General features: G+C 38.1%; 1 protein-coding gene across 1 annotated transcript in view; it reads left to right on the forward strand.

Moving 5' to 3' along the window:
• Window positions 1–20054, forward strand: part of LRP1B (LDL receptor related protein 1B) — a 2110020-nt gene that overhangs the window by 236557 nt on the left and 1853409 nt on the right. The window lies entirely within an intron of this gene.

Below are 20054 nucleotides of genomic sequence, written 5' to 3' on the forward strand. Positions count from 1 at the left end.
AATTTGTTTAATGATTAAACGTGCAGCTCTACTATACATACACTTTAAAGTGAAACAGGAATGCTTGATGGAATGAACCTTAACCACTTGCCGACCACCGCACAAACATTTATGTTGTCAGAATGGCATGGACAGGCAAATGGGTGTACAGGTACATCCCTTTAAATTTGCCGCCATGTGGCCGCATGCGCACTAGCAGTGGCATGTGCGCGACCCTGCCACAAGCTCCATGAGTGTGATCGCGGGTCCTGTGAACTCGATGTCCACAGGGATACCTGCAATCGTCTCATGGAGAGGAAGAATGGGGAAATTCTGATGTAAACCAGCATTTCCCCATTCTGCCTAGTGACACTGATCACAGCCCCCTGTGATTGGGAGCAGTGATCAGTGTCGTGTCACACATAAGCCCCTCCCCCCACAGTTATAATCACTCCCTAGGACACACTTAACCCCTGCAGCACCCCCTTCTGGTTAGCCTCTTTACTGTCAGTCACATTTACACAGTAATCAATGCATTTTCAATCGCACTGATCACTGTATAAATGTGAATGGTCCCAAAATAGTGACCAAAGTGTCCTATCTGTCCACCATAATGTTGCAGTCATGATAAAAATCACAGATCACCGCCATTACTAATAAAAGAAAATTATTAATAAAAATGCCATAAAATTATCCCCTATTTTGTAGATGCTATATCTTTTGCACAAACCAATCAATAAATGCTTATTGCGACTTTTTTTTTACCATAAATATGTCGAAGAATAGGTATTGGCCTAAACTAAGGAAAAACATTTATATATATATATATATATATATATATATATATATATATATATATATATATTTTTTTTTTTTTTTTTTTGGGGGGGGGGATATTTATTATAGCAAAAGTAAAAAATATTGTGTTTTGTTCAAAATTGTCACTCTTTTTTTGTTTATAGCGCAAAAAATAAAAACCGCAGAGGTGATAAAATACCACCAAAAGAAAGCTCTATTTGTGGGGAAAAAGGGACATCAAGTTTTTTTTGGGAGCTACGCCGCACGACTGCGCAATTGTCAGTTAAAATGACGCAGTCGCGAGTTGCAAAAAACGCTCTGGTCTTTGGCCAGCCAAATCGTCCAGGGCAGAAGTGGTTAAAAAGTGAAATCATAAGTATGCCAAAGCTATCTATTCTTTAAAGCCAGCTAGACAAAACTGGACTGAGATCAGTGAGGCCAGAAAAATGTACCAGGGTCTACCTGCTTGGTTAAAATCTTAATAGATGGTTTGGATAATAGTAGTTATGAGCTCATCCTAAATAGACTTGATTCAGGTCTTTTGACAGAATGCATGATCCGCACATTTCTTCTCATGATAGACAGATGAACATCTAAATGATCAGTGCCCCCAGGACTGAGATGAAGATAAAATCCAAACCTTATTCTTCGAATTAAAAATAATGCAATGGCAAAGTAAAGTCACTTTGCTTCAATATACAACACTTTTCCAATTAAAGCACTGTAACCGTACAACTGGCAATGCATTGTTTTATACTCCGAAGAATAACATTTTGATTTGATCTTTATTTCAGTCTCGTGGGACTGATCAGTTTGATGTTCATCTGTCTATCATCGAAAGGATCTATCTCAATCCTGGAGGTGGTGTTTAATTTGATATTTAACTGTTTGGGTAGTCCCGACTCCCTCATGGAGCTAACATGAAGCTGTGATGCTTCTCATAACCTTGTATGTACATACTGTACTTGTTCTAGGTTGGTGACTCGCCAAGAAATAAAGGAAGGATAACACAGCCAGGGTTCACCTTCCAGGCCAAGTCAACAACAGCTTCTGCCATATTTTTATCCTAAAAGTTTTTAATAACGTTTTCTTGAAGATTTTTTATTTTTTTTTGTTTAGTTCTATGTTTGTAGAAAACATGCTTGGATCAATAATATATTTATACCTGGACAAAAAAAAAAATGAAAAATTGGGGCAGACTCAATGGACTACTTGGTCTATCTTCTGCCATCATGCTTCTATATTTATATTTAAAAAAAAATGTGAGTACTACGGCATTAGAACCCCATCTTGCACACGCTCTAGTTTCTGACTTTCACCTGTCTGCCACCTGAGTGTGAAAAAAAGAATTTAAATGTCTCAAATTGTCACGTTCAATGAGCTGTGAAAAGTAACGTTTACTATTTGTTTACATTTTCCCATTCATTATTTCCTATCTTTATTATACATGTTTCCCCAAGAGAAAGCAGCTCACAAACAAATGACATAATTAATAACTACAAACATCCCAATGGTAAAGATGCTTTATTTTGATTTGAAGGTCAAAAAAATTAATTCAATTGAAAACATTTTTTGAAAGTAATGAATTATGTTCTAGGTTGGTTTTGTGAGCTTTCAAAAATTATTTTATGCTGAAATTCTCATATTGGCACTAAAATGGCGGCCTTTTAAGCAACCATATAAATTCTTCAATTATTTTTTTATGTCAATATAAAAAACCTTGTGGACTGAAAGAACAAAGGGGGGTAATATGATTTTATTATAGCTACCAGAATAATATGCAATTCTAGATCACGACATTGTAAAGTCTGTTTTAAAAAAAAGTTAGGCAGAGGAGAAGACTAGTCACCAACATTGTCTGTGGTCTAATTGCAGCTTCTCTTTTCTCCATCACTATCTTATTATGCTTTTTAATTGTGTGAGGGCAGCCATCTTCATAGAAGCAGGGCTTTAGTTCCTCGTGTAAGAGCTGCCCCCTGATGACAAGTGATATGAAGACTGGTGGGCAATATACAAGAAGCAGCAAGAGAAGCTCATGAAGCACACATCCACAACATAAATGAGTAAGGGTAATCCTTGCACTGCAGCTTTTCCTGTACCTCTTCCCCACCAACAAGCTCTCAGGAGAACAGTGAGTAACATTATCAAGTCTTGCGCCAAATCTCCTGAGACAGTCAGAGGCATAACTTTTTTTATTAACATGCTCTCCTATGTCTCCAACAGTCTTCCACATGTCTTCTCATACCTTTTTGTAGCCTTTGCACATGCCCTATTTAACCTTCCTTCAGGTTGACCTCAACCTTTCCAAGCCCTTTCTGGTCTGAGGCATTTTGCAGAAATCCTTTCCCTTATCCTACTGCCAGACTTCTGTATTTTTGTGTCACTTGCAAGTTGTGTTTATAGTTATTACAGAACCTTATGATATGAGCTTCTATTGTTTAATGTTCATGCTGACACCTATCCACCTCCAATCCTCAATCTATGGAGAATTCATGCTTAAGATGGGATTGCATGCCGGATGACCAGTTTATGGACTAAAGGATTTTTCATCTACCAAAACTTACTGTTGAAGCATAGGGGAAGCTTTTACATACAGCTATATATGCACGTTCCAATAACAGATGGTTCCACTAGTGTAAGGATATGCAATTAGCTGACCTCCAGCTGTTGCAGAACTACTACAAGTCCCATGAGGCATAGCAAGACTCTGACAGCCACAAGCATGACACCCAGAGGCAGAGGCATGATGGGACTTGTAGTTTTGCAACAGCTGGACGTCTGCTATTTGCATATCCCTGCACTAGTGCATATGAACAGGCTACTAGTTATCTACTAAATAGCGGTATTGAGTCATGGTGTGAGGGAGCTTTCCCAGGCAATAGCTTTTGGAAGATACAACTTAAAGTGGGAGTCTGCCCGGAGTTCCGCCGTTTAAAAAAAAAAAAAGCCAGCAGCTACAAATACTGCAGCTGCTGACTTTTAAAATAAGGACACTTACCCGCCCAGCGCGCCCGCGATGTCGGCACCCGAAGCCGATCTCTCGATCGTCTTTCGGGTGCTGCCGCCGGCATCTTAGGTATGGGAATCAGGAAGTGGAGCCTTTCGGCTTCATTTCCCGGTTCCCTACTGCGCATGCGCGAGTCGCGCTGCGCAATAAGGATGGACCCGCTGCCTCTGGGATCTGTGTGTTTCCCATCAGGCAGCAGGGGACTTTCGGAAAGGGGCGTAATCTACGCCCCTTTCCGCAGTGAGCTATCCCTTAAGTGGGTGCAGATACCTGTACTGTACAGGCACCTGCACCCCCCTCCCCCCTGAAAGGTGCCAATTGTGGCGCCGGAGGGGGGGAGGATTCCAATGAGCGGAAGGTCCACTTTAGGGTGGACCTCCGCTTTAATGTAACTTAACAAACTCATTACTTTTAGGCTGCATTCACACTGAGGTGCTTTACAGAAAAAACAGCTCCCGCAAAGCGCCTGTAAAGTGCCTCTCCTGTCACTCCAGTGTGAAAGACCAAGTGCTGGCAGAGTGCTTAATCAAAGTCCTGCAATCAGCATCTTTAAGGCGCTTTAGGGGCAATGTATACACCACTCCTAAAGCACCCCTGTCCATTGAAATCAATTGCCAGTGCTTTTAATCGTTTTTCAGTCGTTATCGGGGGTTAAAAGTGGCCACCGCCCGTCTACCCCAGTCTGAAAGTGCCCTTACGGGGAATTTACCTCCTCTGGACCACTATAGACTCTGGAATTGCCCTATGGGGCTATTACTGTGTTGCACATTTTGGATACCACAGCTGGAATTTATCCTTTTATCACAGCACAATTGTGGATACATGTTGGCACTGACCCCTGGATAGAGTCATTACTGCGTTTTTTCTCATTGATTGACATCAATGCTGGTCTTCTGCATGTCAACCTTTATGACCTTAGAAGCACAGTCCCACTTTTTGTTTCCCCTTACCATTTGAACATTGGTCTACCTAGGAAAGCCGTTCCTTGCTTTTCACCTACTCAATACCCACAACCTGTGGGTCTATACAATGTTTATACTGTGTGGAGTTGAGAGGTGGATTAGGTTTTATTATATGCAGTGTGTCTTATGTGGTACCATTGTTAATGTTGTAAAAATTTCCTTTTTTTCGTTTGACATTAATAAATACTGTTTTAATTGATCCAGCAAGTTAGAACTTAATTCACATAACAGGGGTGGTTTCGCTTAATTAAGGTTTTTTATTTCAGTTTGTGCATATTATTTACACCCACTGGGCACAGATAGCCCTTTCTTTAGAAAGTTTGGAGACCCCTTGTCTGAGGAGTTGAAGTGACAATGTCTTTGAAGTGGTCAGCTTACTACACTTGACTGTTGATATGGTTTCTCCCAATCCCATTTCTTTTATGATTGATTGTACTCCACAAGTTACGACACACTGTCTTGAATGAGACATGTTTCCTGTATCTTGTCTCTCTTTTTCATCAATCAAAATATCTGAACTTCTTTATTAACTTACATAGATTGTTCATATTTCACATGTTGGTAGAATAACTCTTTCTCTATAGTAACTTGTCTTTTTGATTGCAGGTAAATAATGGATTCCAAGCAGAAGCAATGGTGCCATAATTGAGTTTTTGATGAAGGCTGTCCAACATCCACAGAAAGCTACAGTATATTTATGGAGATGACACCATTGACCAGATTTACCAGTGACAAGACATTGCTCTTGTTAATGGTGTCACCTCCATAAATATACTGTAGCCTTCTGTGTGTCTGTATGTCAGACAACCTGCACCCCTTCTTCATCAATAACTCAATGATGGCACATTGCTTCTGCTTGGATTCCATTATTTACCTGCAATGAAAAAGAAGAAGAGTTAATTTAAAGGAAGAGTTACTCTACCAACATGTGAAAATTGAATGACCTATGTAAAGTAATAAAAAATGTATGCCCACATTTTTATTACTTTCGGTACAGTCTTTATGAATCTCATGATTTTTAATGAACTGTCTCTATGGAAAAGTACGTAATAGACATGTATGATTCGTTTCATTAAGAATTTAAATTCTGACACATTTTTCGTTATTCAGAGGTTCGAAATGTATCTGAATCTCTGAATCACAATGGTAATGAATTTCAACTGATCCAAAATAAATTATAACAACACCATGTTTGTCATTTGTATGCATTTGTTTCATTTGGATGTTTAAAGCATCCAAATTAATTTGGACCCATTTAGTTTTGTGTTCCTTTAACATTTTTCATTATTAGAAAAAATGCACTACAAAATAACTGGAAACATATTGCAATGAGTACAGTAAGATAAAAAAGTGAAAAAATATGATGATCCCTACTTATTGCGTTTGGGTAGAATGGAGGTAGATTCCTCAGAATCTACGAATCGTAACATAACAAATATTTCTGTAATTCATTTTTTTCATTTTTTTTTTTAAGATTCTGAGATTGCAATGGATCCCCCTCCATCCAACTTAAACAGAGTGCATTAATAATCTCCCGAAATAATTAACACGTTAAAACGAATATAGCCAATCTCGCAAAATTATTTCAGAAATAAGAATCGATTCGCAACAAGGAATATATGAAACAAATCTAAACATACGAAACACATCCGAATATACAAAACACATTTCGAAAACAAATCGTTCCAACATGCCAAATATGACAAAACAAAATGATTAACTTAACAAACTAATCCTAAATGAAACAAAACTAATTTTTCTGTCCAGCAAATCTAGTAGGTAGGAATTTTGGTGGGACATATCTTTCCTCCTCCAATCACCTCATCTATTTCAGGCAGAACAGAGAGAGCTGAACAATTGTACTAGTAACACATATACATTATAAAGTGCAAGAGTAAACATAAATAAATAAATATAGGAAGAAAAAGATGAAAAAAAAATACCTTTACTTGTCTAAGCACCTTTACAATTGTAATATCACTGCCACTCCTCTACACCTCATCCAATCATACAATATATATATTTTTTTATATGTATACATTCTATGTATACATTCTATACATGCAGAAGCACTGAACAAGCGACACCCTGTGATCAGGGGAAGACGATCACAAAAAACCTCAGCAGGGTCCAGAAGATCACCGCTATAACTGTAGAAGCTCCGACTACTAAAGTGATTTCCAGCTTCCCAAACAGCCCATCAAGTATGAGATATGCATACTTATGGCGTGCCAAGCTGGACCAATGTAAGAATGCAAGTGAAACACTACTGGTTTTCAGCTTTATCATTTTTAGGAAGATTTTGAGCCTTTTTATTGTGAGAACAAATGTAACTGAACTGCAAAATGTGGACAGAAACAGGCACACTGAGTGTTGATTGCTTTACCTGCTAAATAATGAGTCATTATGTTTAGTCTGAAATGTGATTTATACATATCTGTTATACTGCACTACTAGGTAGGCGATAAACGTATTTCCTGGTGAGGCATCACTGTTTACTTTTCTACTTCCACCTCAAGCTTGTTCACTGGAGTATAAATCAGCATTGCAATAATTAGCGGGAGTGGAACTAGGAGGTAGAAGAATAATGTTTCTGGCTGTACTGTGCAGCAGAGTGTAAATCACAAGACTGACTGAACAGAATTACAATTCCTTTGGAGGGTATATCAGTAAACATGCAAAAATTTCAACTTTGTATTCAACTATTTCTGTGCAACCCCCTGATATACTGTATATTATATGTAATATATATATATATATATATATATATATATAATATTATACATATATAATATAATATACATACTCACTGAACACTTTATTAAGTACACCTTGCTAGGACTATGTTTGATCCCCTTTTGCCTTCAGAACTGCCTCAATTCTTCATGGCATAGATTCAACAAGGTGTTAGAAACACTCCTCTGGTGAGTGTGGAGACCATGTGAGTACAGTGACCTCATTGTCATGTTGAAGAAACCAGTGGTGAGATGATTTGAGATTTGTGATATGGTACATTATCCTGCTGGAAGGAGCCATCAGAAAATGGGTACACTGTAGTCATAAAGAGATGGACATGGTCAGCAACAATACAACAATACCAAGGTATGCCTTGGTGTTTAAATATTGCTCAATTGGTACTAAGGGGCCGAAATGTGCCAATAAAATATCCCCCCATACCAAGGATGTGCAGTGAGTGGAGGGGGGTTAGGCAGAGCCATGAATATAAAAAAAAAGTGATTAAGCTTCGAGTATTGTAGCTGAAGTCCTACCCCATCACTGGTCACAATTTGGGGCTCCTGCCACTTATGGTTCCAGAGATTCAGGGCTTCTTGTGCAACCTGTCAGAGGCTACATATAGAGCGGCCAGTTTAAATACAAGCTGGCACACTCTGTTTGCAGAAGACTGAGAGGTTGAGCTCACAGTGCCTTTCACTTCTTGTCAGAAGCACTGAGCTTAATGGACAGCTTGGAGCCTTGGACCTATGGTAAAGTACCGTTGGTCCCAGCTGTCCAATAAAAATGCTGCAGTAGAGGCTATCCTTTCACTGCAGTGTCATAGAAGGGGGCATGTGTCCAGCCCAGCACTCTTAACAAGTTTATGAGTATAAGATTTACCCATAATTCCATGTTTTTCTCACACAGTTAAGAGGGAGAATGAGAATCTGCTGCCTGCTGAAAAGGTACTGTTTTAATCAAGCCAAATCATATGTTTACTGTGAAATTACTGGTTTGAATTGTTTAACTTCAAACTTCATTATTTTGTCCATTAAGCAACCTGCTTGAGTATAGTTTTTCAAAATATAGTAAATTACCTTAAAAACATATAACAATTATTTGTATATTACTTACTTATGGTAATTGGGCCCCTTTGACACTTGTGTGACTTCAAAGTCCCATGATTTTGCTGCGATCACGGCAAACATTGCGTCAAAATCACGGACACAATTTTTGCCACGATTTCGGGGAATGACTGTGTAACTCGCTTCAAAGTTGGACCAAAGTTGGCACCACTTCAAGTCGTACTAATATGAATAGTAGTCATTGGAAATCATGGGGAATGACTTGTCATAGGACATTGCAGTCCCAAGTCGTAGGACAAGTCGTTCAAGTGTTAAAGAGGCCTAAACCACTTGCCACCCAGACAAATTCTGACACTTCTCTCTTACACATAAAAATCATAATTCTTTTGCTAGAAAATTACTCAGAACCCCCAAACATTTTTTATATATATATATATATATATATATATATATATATATATATATATATATATATATATATATATATATTTATATAGGGACTAAAAGGGCAGTTGCATTTGCACAGCAATTTTTCAAACAAATTTTATGAATATATACAAAAGAAACAAGTTAGCCCAATTTCTTTGTATACTATGAAAGATGATGTTACACCAAGTAAATAGATACCTAACATGTCAGTCACACTTTAAACTTGCGCACACTCGTGGAATGGCGCCAAACTTCAGTACTTAAAAATCTCCATAGGTGACGCTTTAAAAAATTTTGCAGGTTAGTGCTAGAATTATTGCTCTCACTTTAACGTTCACTGTGTATGTAACCTGTGTCTCACCAGCCACTGATCTCACTGCACCTCCCTGTCCCACACCATTACACCAGCACCAGCTTAAACCATTAGACAGGATGGATCCAGGCTTTCATGTTGTTTACACCAAATTCTGACCCTACCATCTGAATGTTGCAGATTCATCAGACCAGGCAACATTTTCATCTTCTATTGTCCAGTGTTGGTGACCTGTGCGAATTGTAGCCTCAGTTTCCTGTTCTTAGCTGACAGGAGTGGCACATGTTGTGGTCTTCTGCTGCTGCAGTCCATCTGCTTCAAGGTTTGATGTGTTCTGCATTCAGAGATGATATTCTGCATACCTTTGTTATAACAAGTGGTTATTTGAGTTACTGTTACCGTTCTATCATCTCGAACCAGCCCGCCCAATCACCTCTTACCGCAAACATCAACAAGGCGTTTTCCTCCACCCAATTGCCGCTCACTAGATATTTTGTCTTTTTCTGAACATTCTTTGTAAACCCTAGAGATGGTTGTATGTGAAAATCTCAGCTCAGTAGATCAGCAGATTTTGAAATATTCAGACCAGCCCGTCTGGCATCAGCAGCCATGTCACGTTCAAAGTCACTTAAATCCTCTTTCATCCCCATTCTAATGCTCTGTTTGAAATGCAGCAAGTCGTTTTCACCACGTCTAGATGCCTAAATGCTTTGAGAGTGTGCCATGTGATTGGCTGATTTTAGCAATTTGTGTTGCCAACATATATTATGATTAGAAAACTTTTTCCCAAAAACATTCTCCAAACAAAGTTTCTCTGGGTAACAATCTGAGATGATCTAAGGAAATCTGCTATTTAAATATTTGATAAGCCTGGCAATGTGTATTTTACCCCGCTGTTACCATTGTTATTCAATATATGATCTATAAATCCTACTGAATGCGGATTGTTGTGTTCTACTGATAGAACATTTTCTCAGCTGGGAATTAATTTGTTATCTGCAAGAACTGACTAAGTGGAAATGCTGGTGATATTTAAAGTAAAATAATAATGTCTGGGGATCAATTCTCTTTCTCTTTTCTCATGTATACGCTTATAACTGATGTTTTAGATTTATTTTAGATCAAGCAAGTTTATTGTTGATTGGGATTTCTTAGGCACGCCAAAAGTATATATAAGCAACAGTTAAAATGATTTAAATGTATTATTCCTTGTTAAAACATCACATACAACACATAAAAAAACACCAAATAGTTGATGAAAACATTCATATGACACGACTGCTATGCTCGATAGTATATAGGCAATTGTGTATGCCCCAATCATGTAAAGAAGCCCAAACACATTTCAGTTTTCCAACAATCTTCATCAGGAGGACATAGCATGGTGGTTGTATAATTCATACAAGGAACATTACCAATTGATAGAATGAGTGTGTTACCACTGTAAGGTCCACAAAAGTGTATAGCTGATGTACAGAGGGCACTCAAGACTTCCCCAAATGCAAAACTCAAGTAATGAAAGAAGAATATTAGATAATGATTGAAGAAAAACAAAGTATTTCATGGAGCCAGCCTTCTAAAGCATGGTCTGCCGTTCAATTATTGGAGCCTTACTTATTAGCATACATTGCAGTATAAATAAAAGGTCTGCATCCTGGCAAATGTAAGCACATCTATCTTTTATACTCTGCCCCTACCCATTCACACTTAAAGAAATTACTTATTTATTTTTTACCTTAGTACCTACCATCACATGTTCCTCAATGTCACCTCTTACCAGAGTAAAGACCAGTGATCCAGCAATGCAGTTCTAGACCACCACACACTGGTCTTGTTGACACCCCTTGTTATATTTAGGTAAGTGAAAGGGGCTTTTGTCTACTAAACCCAGTGATTAGCTGGGGAGGATGGTGGTTAAAGGGTAGAAGTGGAAAGAAGGTTCCAAGAAATCAGCTTTAAAGATATTGTTAGCACACAGGAGCCCATCAATGCACTTCTCAGATTATTAAATAAGCATTAATGAGCTGGTTATCATGTCACTTGGTTCTATAAAATACCCTTTGTCTCGAAGCATTTTCATAATTTCATATTTGAACAGAATTACTTCATTATACGACAGGTTAAAGGTCGAACCATACTCCCATCTTCTCCATGGCAACCTCTGATCTATTAACAGATCTTCCTCCCACCCCAAAGTGGAACAGCACCTCTAATGTATTATTGATAGCATAATTATAAGTTTTATATTAAAATTCACTTTTACATCATGGCATGTTACAATTTAGCTATAGTGTTCTTGTAACCTTTTCAAGGTTAAAGGGACACTTTCATTTCTACTGTGGCCCATTTCCTATTCCACATCATAATCCATCTTGTGACATAAAACAAATATGACTCTTACTATCGCTGCCTCCCATTAACCCCAGGGCACAGAACTTCTAAGTCCTTCTGATTTCTGGCAATATGACGCTTGACAGGAAATTAAGTCATTACGTACCTTGCTAATAAATCATCTATGCATATGTGGGTCTTAACTAGAAAATGTGAATCCTTACAAAGATGTTTAGGCATCAAGATGAGTGATAGCATGGGCCTTATGCTAATTTATCACGCAGGAAAAAAAAATTGAATTATAATAAGAATGCATTTAAGTGATATTTTAAACAAATTTCTGAAAAACTTACTGTAGGGTAGTTAATAAAATACTGTAGGGTAGTTAATAATGAACCCAATTCTTCCTCAGACCAGCACATAAAAGATAATCCCTATTTGTATCACTCAATGAAATAAAGTATAAAAAAAAGTTTCCTAATTATTATAATCTGAAGTTAACCCAATTTTATGTATTTATTCCACCAAGCAATACATATTTTTTTTCATTACAAGGAAGCAATGAGGCATGAGTGCCACACAGTGCAGCCCCTTATGGGCCACCATGGTCAACCTAGACAGGAAACAAATGGGCACATGGCATAACATTTGTTTTGCATCATATGACCATAATGCCTTGATAATAAGACTATATAAAGTGAATGGGTGAAAGGCCCAAGCTGTAAGGATGTTTTAGAATAAAAATTATGCCTGAACCAGTCCTAGAGTTTGGCATTCGCATTCTTTGACTCCATACAAGATGACATTCCCAAGAACCCTATCATTGCTCCACCAGGCAATAGATTACTGACACAATATAACAATCATTCAATTCATCTACATTCTCTTTGGCCTCCAGGCATTATAAAAGCTTTTCCTTTTAATAGTAGCATTTCCAAAGGGAGGGCCAATGATTTGAGCCATTTAAATTCATTGTCAGAGGAAAGAGCAATGTGGTGACCATCAAAAGTGGGTTTATATACCTTCAATACCCAGTAAGCAGTCTGAGCAAGTTTTACTGTCTATCTACAGTGGAGAAAAATGTTATGCTGTCTAGTAAGGGTATCTGGATCACAGTTTAACTGAGTAGAACTACAAATCTTTTGGCATATAAGTTCATATATACCTTATATTTAATTATCTGCTCAGAGTTCATCTTTTAGGAAATATATGCACTGCAACAACTGTGTAGGCAATTAATTAGATATGAATAAACATGCATATCATTACAAGTGAAAGGAAAATAAAAAAAGAAACGATAATGGAAATGTACTGAGTGACAGGTATTACACTTAATGGCATGTTCCTGTAAAATTAGGCGTGATTTCCTTCTCTTGTACCTGTCACGTAAAATTATTTACCATCTCTTTAGCATCCATTTCCATTTGCTTGTATAATTGGATGGCTAGCTTATCTGGGGGCTGAAATAAATAGACAACATCATTTTTCAGATGGAAGTTTTCTGAGAAGGTAATTGAATATCAGAACATATTACCAAGGATCAGCCACCCCAGAAGGAGTAATTGGAATTCTGATGGTAATGACGTTGTGATTTATAAGGCAATTTAGGTTGCCTAACCAATTGGCTGGTTTGTTTTTGGAAACTTTTTATTTTTTTACATGTTTTTAGAAATGCTGTCTAAAATGTAAAATCTCATGTTGCAGTCAATTTTTTGGGTCATCCATGAGTTTTTAACCCCCCCCCCCCCTCCCTTCAATTATTTTTGACCCCGCAAAGGGATCTCTCACTTATTGCGTGTTTGCATAGTACATTGTCTGTTGAGTTCCAACTCTCACAAAGGCCAGACGTTTGCTCCAGAAGAAGTTAAAAAACTCTCTTAGGCAGCTTAGCTATGTGTGTTTATGGTTTATAGGCAGGATAAATCCTTCCTAACTCCATAAGGTGCAATTCCCTGAATCAAAATGCTACATTAACATTCTTGACAATTATAGCCTTGGACACTATTAAGAAAATCAATGGTAGAAGATACTACCATTACTGACCTCTACCTAAAAAAAAAAATGCTATGGGACTGGCTGTTAAAGCCCCTCTCCTACTTGCTGATTGCTCATGCATACCCCCTCCCCCACCTTCTCTAACTAATAGCTACTATTAGAAAAAAAAAATATTGTGGTTTTGTGATGGTCTAGTCCCGAACCCTCTCTCTGGGTTTTTCATTGGGTGTTCACTTCGCTATTCATTCATCCAATAGAGGAAGCTCAGCTGTTATATCAGTGTGAGGGGATGGGTGAGATAAAATTTGCATTACTGCATGACAAGTCCCTCTTGGGAGATGCATGGCAGACTTAGGTGATTAAATCTTTGATTTTTACAAAAAAAAAAAAAACATGGGGAGTTGAGAAGGAGGTTGGAGGCAATTCTGATTGGTCATGTGCTGGAACAGGAACAATTTGACCAATCAGAATAACTCCCAGCAGCTGTAAATACAGAGTGTGAATGGTATTAGTTAATTTTTTTGTGAAAAGGTAAACTTACACTTTAATGTTTTTAAAATATTCTTAAAGTGTATATAAACCCTAACAATTAACATATATTATTTGCTTCTTTTTGAACTGTAAAATATAAACTGTAAAGCATTTTGTTACATCTAATTAGTAAGTGCACAATAACCTATTGATCATGTCAGAACTGTCAGGTGTCCAGTGCCCGCTTCTTATCTCTAGGAGGGTAATTGTCCTTTCAAATTTTTTTCTATTGGACCATAGAACAATTACTTCTTGCATAATAGAGAATAGGAGATTGGGAGTGTTAGTGGAACATCAGTTCCGCTTTAACAGGCAGTAAAAAAAAAAAAAAACGTAAATGAACCCTCACTAACCTTTGTAGATACATGTACTGTGAAGCAATTCATCCTCAAAGATCACAAGAGAATAGTCTCTGAAGTTAAATTTCTAACAGGTCAAGCCACCTGCTGTTTGTTCACATTGGAAGGCTGGCAAGAAAACCAAGTTTCTGCTGCCATCATAATTAGGGGGGAGAGCAGTGATTTCAGTGCATCTGTTGCTAAATTTGAAGATACGTTTCTTCTTAGGAGCACTCCGGGCTGTGTAGGCTGCACATACCACAAATGGCGGCACTTGGAGAAAAAGTTTCCGTTTTATAGGAATCAATATTTGGCCTGTATACCCATTGATATTCTATGCCCTATTGGTATTGATCCCTTCTGCCTTGTATTCAGCCTATGGTTAGCTGATCTTTTCCTTTTTTTTTTGGGGGGGGGGCATTTTTCTTATCATCTATGACAGTATGTTTCCCTCTACATACTGAATCTTTTTACTGTACTCCTTTTTCTACAATTGTGTGATTGGAATGTGATCGATTTCCCCTTGTGTGCCCCAGTGCCTGCCCCGGAGGCTTTCCTGTGCACATGTCCGTATTTCTAGGAAAGTGAAACTGGTGTTATCTTGCTGTGTGTCCTGAGAAAGAAAAAGGTGAAATGCGTTGATACACAGATACATAAGGATTTATTCTATTGCCTATTACCTGGAAATTCCATCATACTAACTCAATGTATTATTACCATCGTTGTAAGATGTATCTATGCATGTCTTTTTTAAATATGGCACACGCTATATGTACTTTGATTTTTAATTGTTTTGTACAAATAAAATTTGCATGAATTTATAGTATCTAGTAGTAACTCATCTGTCTCTAACGTCCGAGTGATTACTCCTATTGTCTATAAATTTCTTCTTAATTCCTATAGCTACAGAGGTCAGTGAGGTGTGAAATAAAGTAAAGTGTTTTACTGCTTGTTCAGAAAAAAGACTTTAATAGGCATAGCCTGAGCATGATTCACTTTAACTACTCATTTTCTAATGTACCCCTTGTCTTACTGATAGTCCTTCCTTGATAAACAAGCTCTGGTTTTCTTGGAATATGGACAGATGGAAATGGTTCATCATTCTCTGTAAAGACCTGTAGAAATAAGTTACGCTACGTAAATTACAAATAAATAAATGGCTCCTTAAGAACATACGGTACATTCAAAATGTAAATTCGCAATTTTTTAGCAGTCTTTACAGAAAATTAGTTTTGTTTGTTGCTGATTTAGATATGCAGTTGAGATAATAGATACCATTTTCGATTTTGAAAAGGTTTAGTCTAGTGCATTTTTGTTATTGTGGGTCAGTGTGTCTCCCTAGTGGGCATATATTTGTTATAATTTGTAATTTTATGAGTTTTTGAGTAGTTACGGTGACTCCCGACTGAAGCATAAACAGGTTATTTGGGTTTTACAAATGCCAGATCCCTGTTTACATTTTAAATTCAAGGTAACTTGTGGGGGTGTTAATGGAATCCCATTTAAATGGTTCATTTGTTTATGATTGTTGTTCATTTGAAACGATTGTTTATCTTAGTCATGATAAGATGGAGGCACCGAGCCATTTAATGAATTTCTTTGTATTTTAATCAAGTTCTTATAGTTTATATTACAAACCAGTTTATTTCACTGAGGTTCTAGAAATGGAGAATTAGAGCATTGAAAAAAACAAAATGCTTTTAAAAGCAACACTACTCCAAGTTTTATGTGAAATACTTGTTATATATATATAAAAAAAAGCTCTCACAACAGCCAACCAGAATCCAGCTTATTCAAGTGCAAGGACAGACAATTACAGCATTCATCTGACTGGTTGATACTGAAAATAGATCCTTGTATCTTCAACAGTCCTAAAAGTGTATCTAAAACAAGCATTTAACCTGGTGGCGGCGTATTTGCGTGCAATAGCACCAACAGAGCTGTGCCGAGAGCGTGCCCCATGCTAGCGGGTGACCAGTGGCTAATGGAAACCTCCTGATCGCTGCTTGCAATTGTGCATTTTCAGTTCCTGTGACCACTGTGACAGCCAATCACGGCGGTCTCATGGTCATAAGCCCACCCCACCTCCTGGTTGGGAAAATATTATATTATGCCTATATAAATAATTTTTTTAGTTGGTAGATTTGCCAGCAGTTGGACATTTAGTCTTCCTTTCACATGCCCCCAGAGACTGATGTTGTATATAGACTGCTTGCAGATATCTTTTATTGAGTCAAGCTGTTTTTTTGTTTTGTACACACTGAAGAACGGATAGCATTGGCTGATTCCTTACCTGATGGCTCAGCTTTTTTTAGACAAAATCAGCCCCAAGGCAAGCTTCTTAACCTGTGCCGTTTCTTTAACTAGCCCATAGTGCTTCAGAAATCTTTTATTAATATTATTATCTTGTATTTAATGTTTATTCGTAGAATCAAGAATGCATACCTATAAGTAAAATCAGTAAAAAGGGGCCTGTATTTCAGTTATATATGTTATCTCAAATTTTAACCCCTTCTACTCAATCTATCTATTAATATTACCCAGCACAATGCCCCATGTTAGCGATATGTTAATAAACGTTCTCACTTTGAAAGCCACCAGCCAACACATTGCACAGCTAGGCGCCATCAATGTCTGCTGTTACTGACAACTCCAATGCTTACTAAGGACTGAGATCTAATCAGAACGGTTCCTGATCACATGGTTCCTATATCAGTGATGACATAGTAATCACTAGCAGGCTGGAGGCTTTTTTACCAAGCCTTCAGCCTGCAGATGGCTTGGTAAAAAAATAAAAACCACAGAGGTGATCAAATACCACTATGATTTAAAGGATTAGGATCTTAATTTATTTATTTTGGGTTAACAAATGCTTTAACAGCAGCTCATGACCAACTCGTGTTGCTGTTTTCTTATATACTAACACATTCAGGCCTAATTGATTCCTGCCACATCAATAATCATCATATCAAACTGACACTAAGGTTTTGGCTTTTTTTGTTTAAAAATAATAAGCATGTTCTACTTACATTCTGTGGTTTTGCACAAAGCAGCCAGATTCTGCTCTTCTTGGGTCCCCTGCCAGTGCCGCCACTGCTCCTGGCCCCTTCATCCTGCCCCCTCAGCAAGTAGCTTGCTGTGGGGGCACCTGAGGCAAGCCGCTGCTCTGTGTGTCCATTCAGACACAGAGCCATGGCTTGGCCCCGGCCCCTCTCTGCCCCTCTGAGTAAGCAGTCTTGGTAGTGTGAAACGCGTTAGTTTTGTGCTTTGCTGTGACCCACTTTTGTGTGATTCTGCTTCATGAATAAAAGGCATTTGAATTTATCTTGGAGTGCGGCCGCCCAGAGTTCTTCAATTATTTGCAACAAGTATATGCCATGCCTGCACCTGGGTTTCTCCATTCCTGGAGGGGCTGTTTTCTTGGATTTGTGGACTTACCTGGAACGGTGGTTCTCTCACATTTGGATTTCTGGATCTGCCCTCATTGGCTTACTGGCTTTGATTGTAAAAAATCAATCCCCCGGGCTAAAAGTGCTAATTAATGATTAGGCTTGCTGCTGCTGTACATTACAAAAGGTCAAACAATGGGAAAAAAAGGGGAATGAATACCACAGCACTGACAGGCCTAGATAAATACAACAATAATACTTTATTGTATTTATCTAGGCCTGTCAGCGTTGTGGTATTCATACCCTTTTTTTCTACTGACTTTGATTAACAGCAACAGCAGCAGGAGCCAAAGGTGCCCACTGTGTGTCTCAAGCAATAAGGAGGGAGCTCCCCGCAAAGTCGAGTTTCTTGTTCAACTTTGCTGGATTGAGATGGGGCTCAGGTAAGTAGTAGGGGGGCTGGGGATGCATTAAGATAAAAAAAAAAGTCTACCTTTACAACCTCTTTAAGTTAAAACCCTGGTAAAGTCTTACATGTTCATTGTTGCTACCCTGCTACTAGACCACAGTATAGGGGATTATATGACTTGGAAGACACCAGAGAGGAAACATATGAATTATGGGGAGATTATAAAGATATAGCTAAGTTCCATGCAATAGTGAACTCAGAAAATGGTCTAAATATAGGCCAACACAAATCTAATGTGGCCAGTTACAATTGGAACAGGCAATTTGTGTACATTATTATTATACACAATTTATATAGCACCAACAGTTTACGCAGAGCTTTACAATTTATAAGGGGGACAACACAATTACCTTCCAGCTATTACCTTTTGTACCACCACCCCCTCTAAAGGGAGGAGGTGGTGGTGCAAAAGGTAAGAGCTGCAGAGAATGATTTGATGGGGGTGGCTCGGGGACAGTTGTTAGGTGGGTGCAGGATAGGCTTCCCTGAATAAATGAGTTTTCAGGGATCTCCTAAATGTGAACAGGGTAGGGACTGATTTGATATACCGGGGCAGGGAGTTCCAGAGGATGGGAGAGGCTCTGGAGAAGTCCTGAAGGCAAGCATGAGAGGAGGTAACAAGGGAGCTAGAGAGCAGGAGGTCCTGGGAGGAGCGGAGGATACATGCTCCATAACCTCTTAAGACATACCCTGGCCGACCTAAATCCAACTTTATTAACAAAGTTGGACATTGCTGACCAATTTACATTCTCTACCCCAGAGGCAAACTGTAGCCATAGTAGAATGAACAGAATATATCTCCCTTCTCCATGGACACAAACACTTGATTTAAACATGTATGTTAATGGAAAGATGTATTTGTTGTCAGATTTTAGGGCCCCTCCTAGTTGTTTTACACTTTTATAAGAAAGTAGAATGTGTTGATACTCTTATCCTTTAATATCTACAGCACACAACCAGTTCCAGGAAAGCTAAGTTAACAAATGTAAAATTGGCAAAATCAGACATGGCATGGTTAAAAAGTAAACAGTGTAATTAGACATTGGGTAATAGGTGATCAACTGTTATCCTAAATAAATATGTACATAAAACCTAAACATTTTCCAACGTTGCAAATGAGTCAAACTGCTTGTTTATAAGTAACCAAGAGCATAAATGTGACTCATAGCCCTAATTATGTACTACTACGGGTCTTGTGTGCCCTGGTTTATTAAGTGAGTCATGCCTTTTCCCACTTGAACTGGAAACTCCGATATACAAAAGACAATTTAAAAGATTATTGACTCCTGGCAATATAATTAATCACCTATTCCTAATATACATACTGGCACATTTAATGGTAATTATAAGTAATTGCACTTAATCCTAATGCCTTCTAGCTAAGGTATTAAAATGGATGTAGGTGCTGTAAAAGAAAAATAGCACATTAATTCCTAAGTAGTGATAATATCCTTAATTTAGAACAAAAGAATAAACATTTGTTTCATGGATCACTAAAGGAGTTTATGTACTAAGGGCAATTCCTACTGCTCCGATCTTTACCTCCTTGTGTGGATCTTATGTGTCATCACTGGTAGGCCCTGAATCTTAGCTTTTGCAATCTACATGGAATGTTAGAACTTGGCCATGCAGCCGGTCCCTAGGTTGCTACCTCTATTTTTGCCTCACTCGTAACACCTAACAGGCTGACAAGAATGAGGAAGGAGGTTAAAG

The sequence above is a fragment of the Lithobates pipiens genome, unplaced genomic scaffold (genome assembly GCF_037356315.1).
Source record: "Lithobates pipiens isolate NorthernLeopardFrog02 unplaced genomic scaffold, aLitPip1_a1.2 Scaffold_22, whole genome shotgun sequence".
Classification (NCBI taxonomy): Eukaryota; Metazoa; Chordata; class Amphibia; order Anura; family Ranidae; genus Lithobates; species Lithobates pipiens.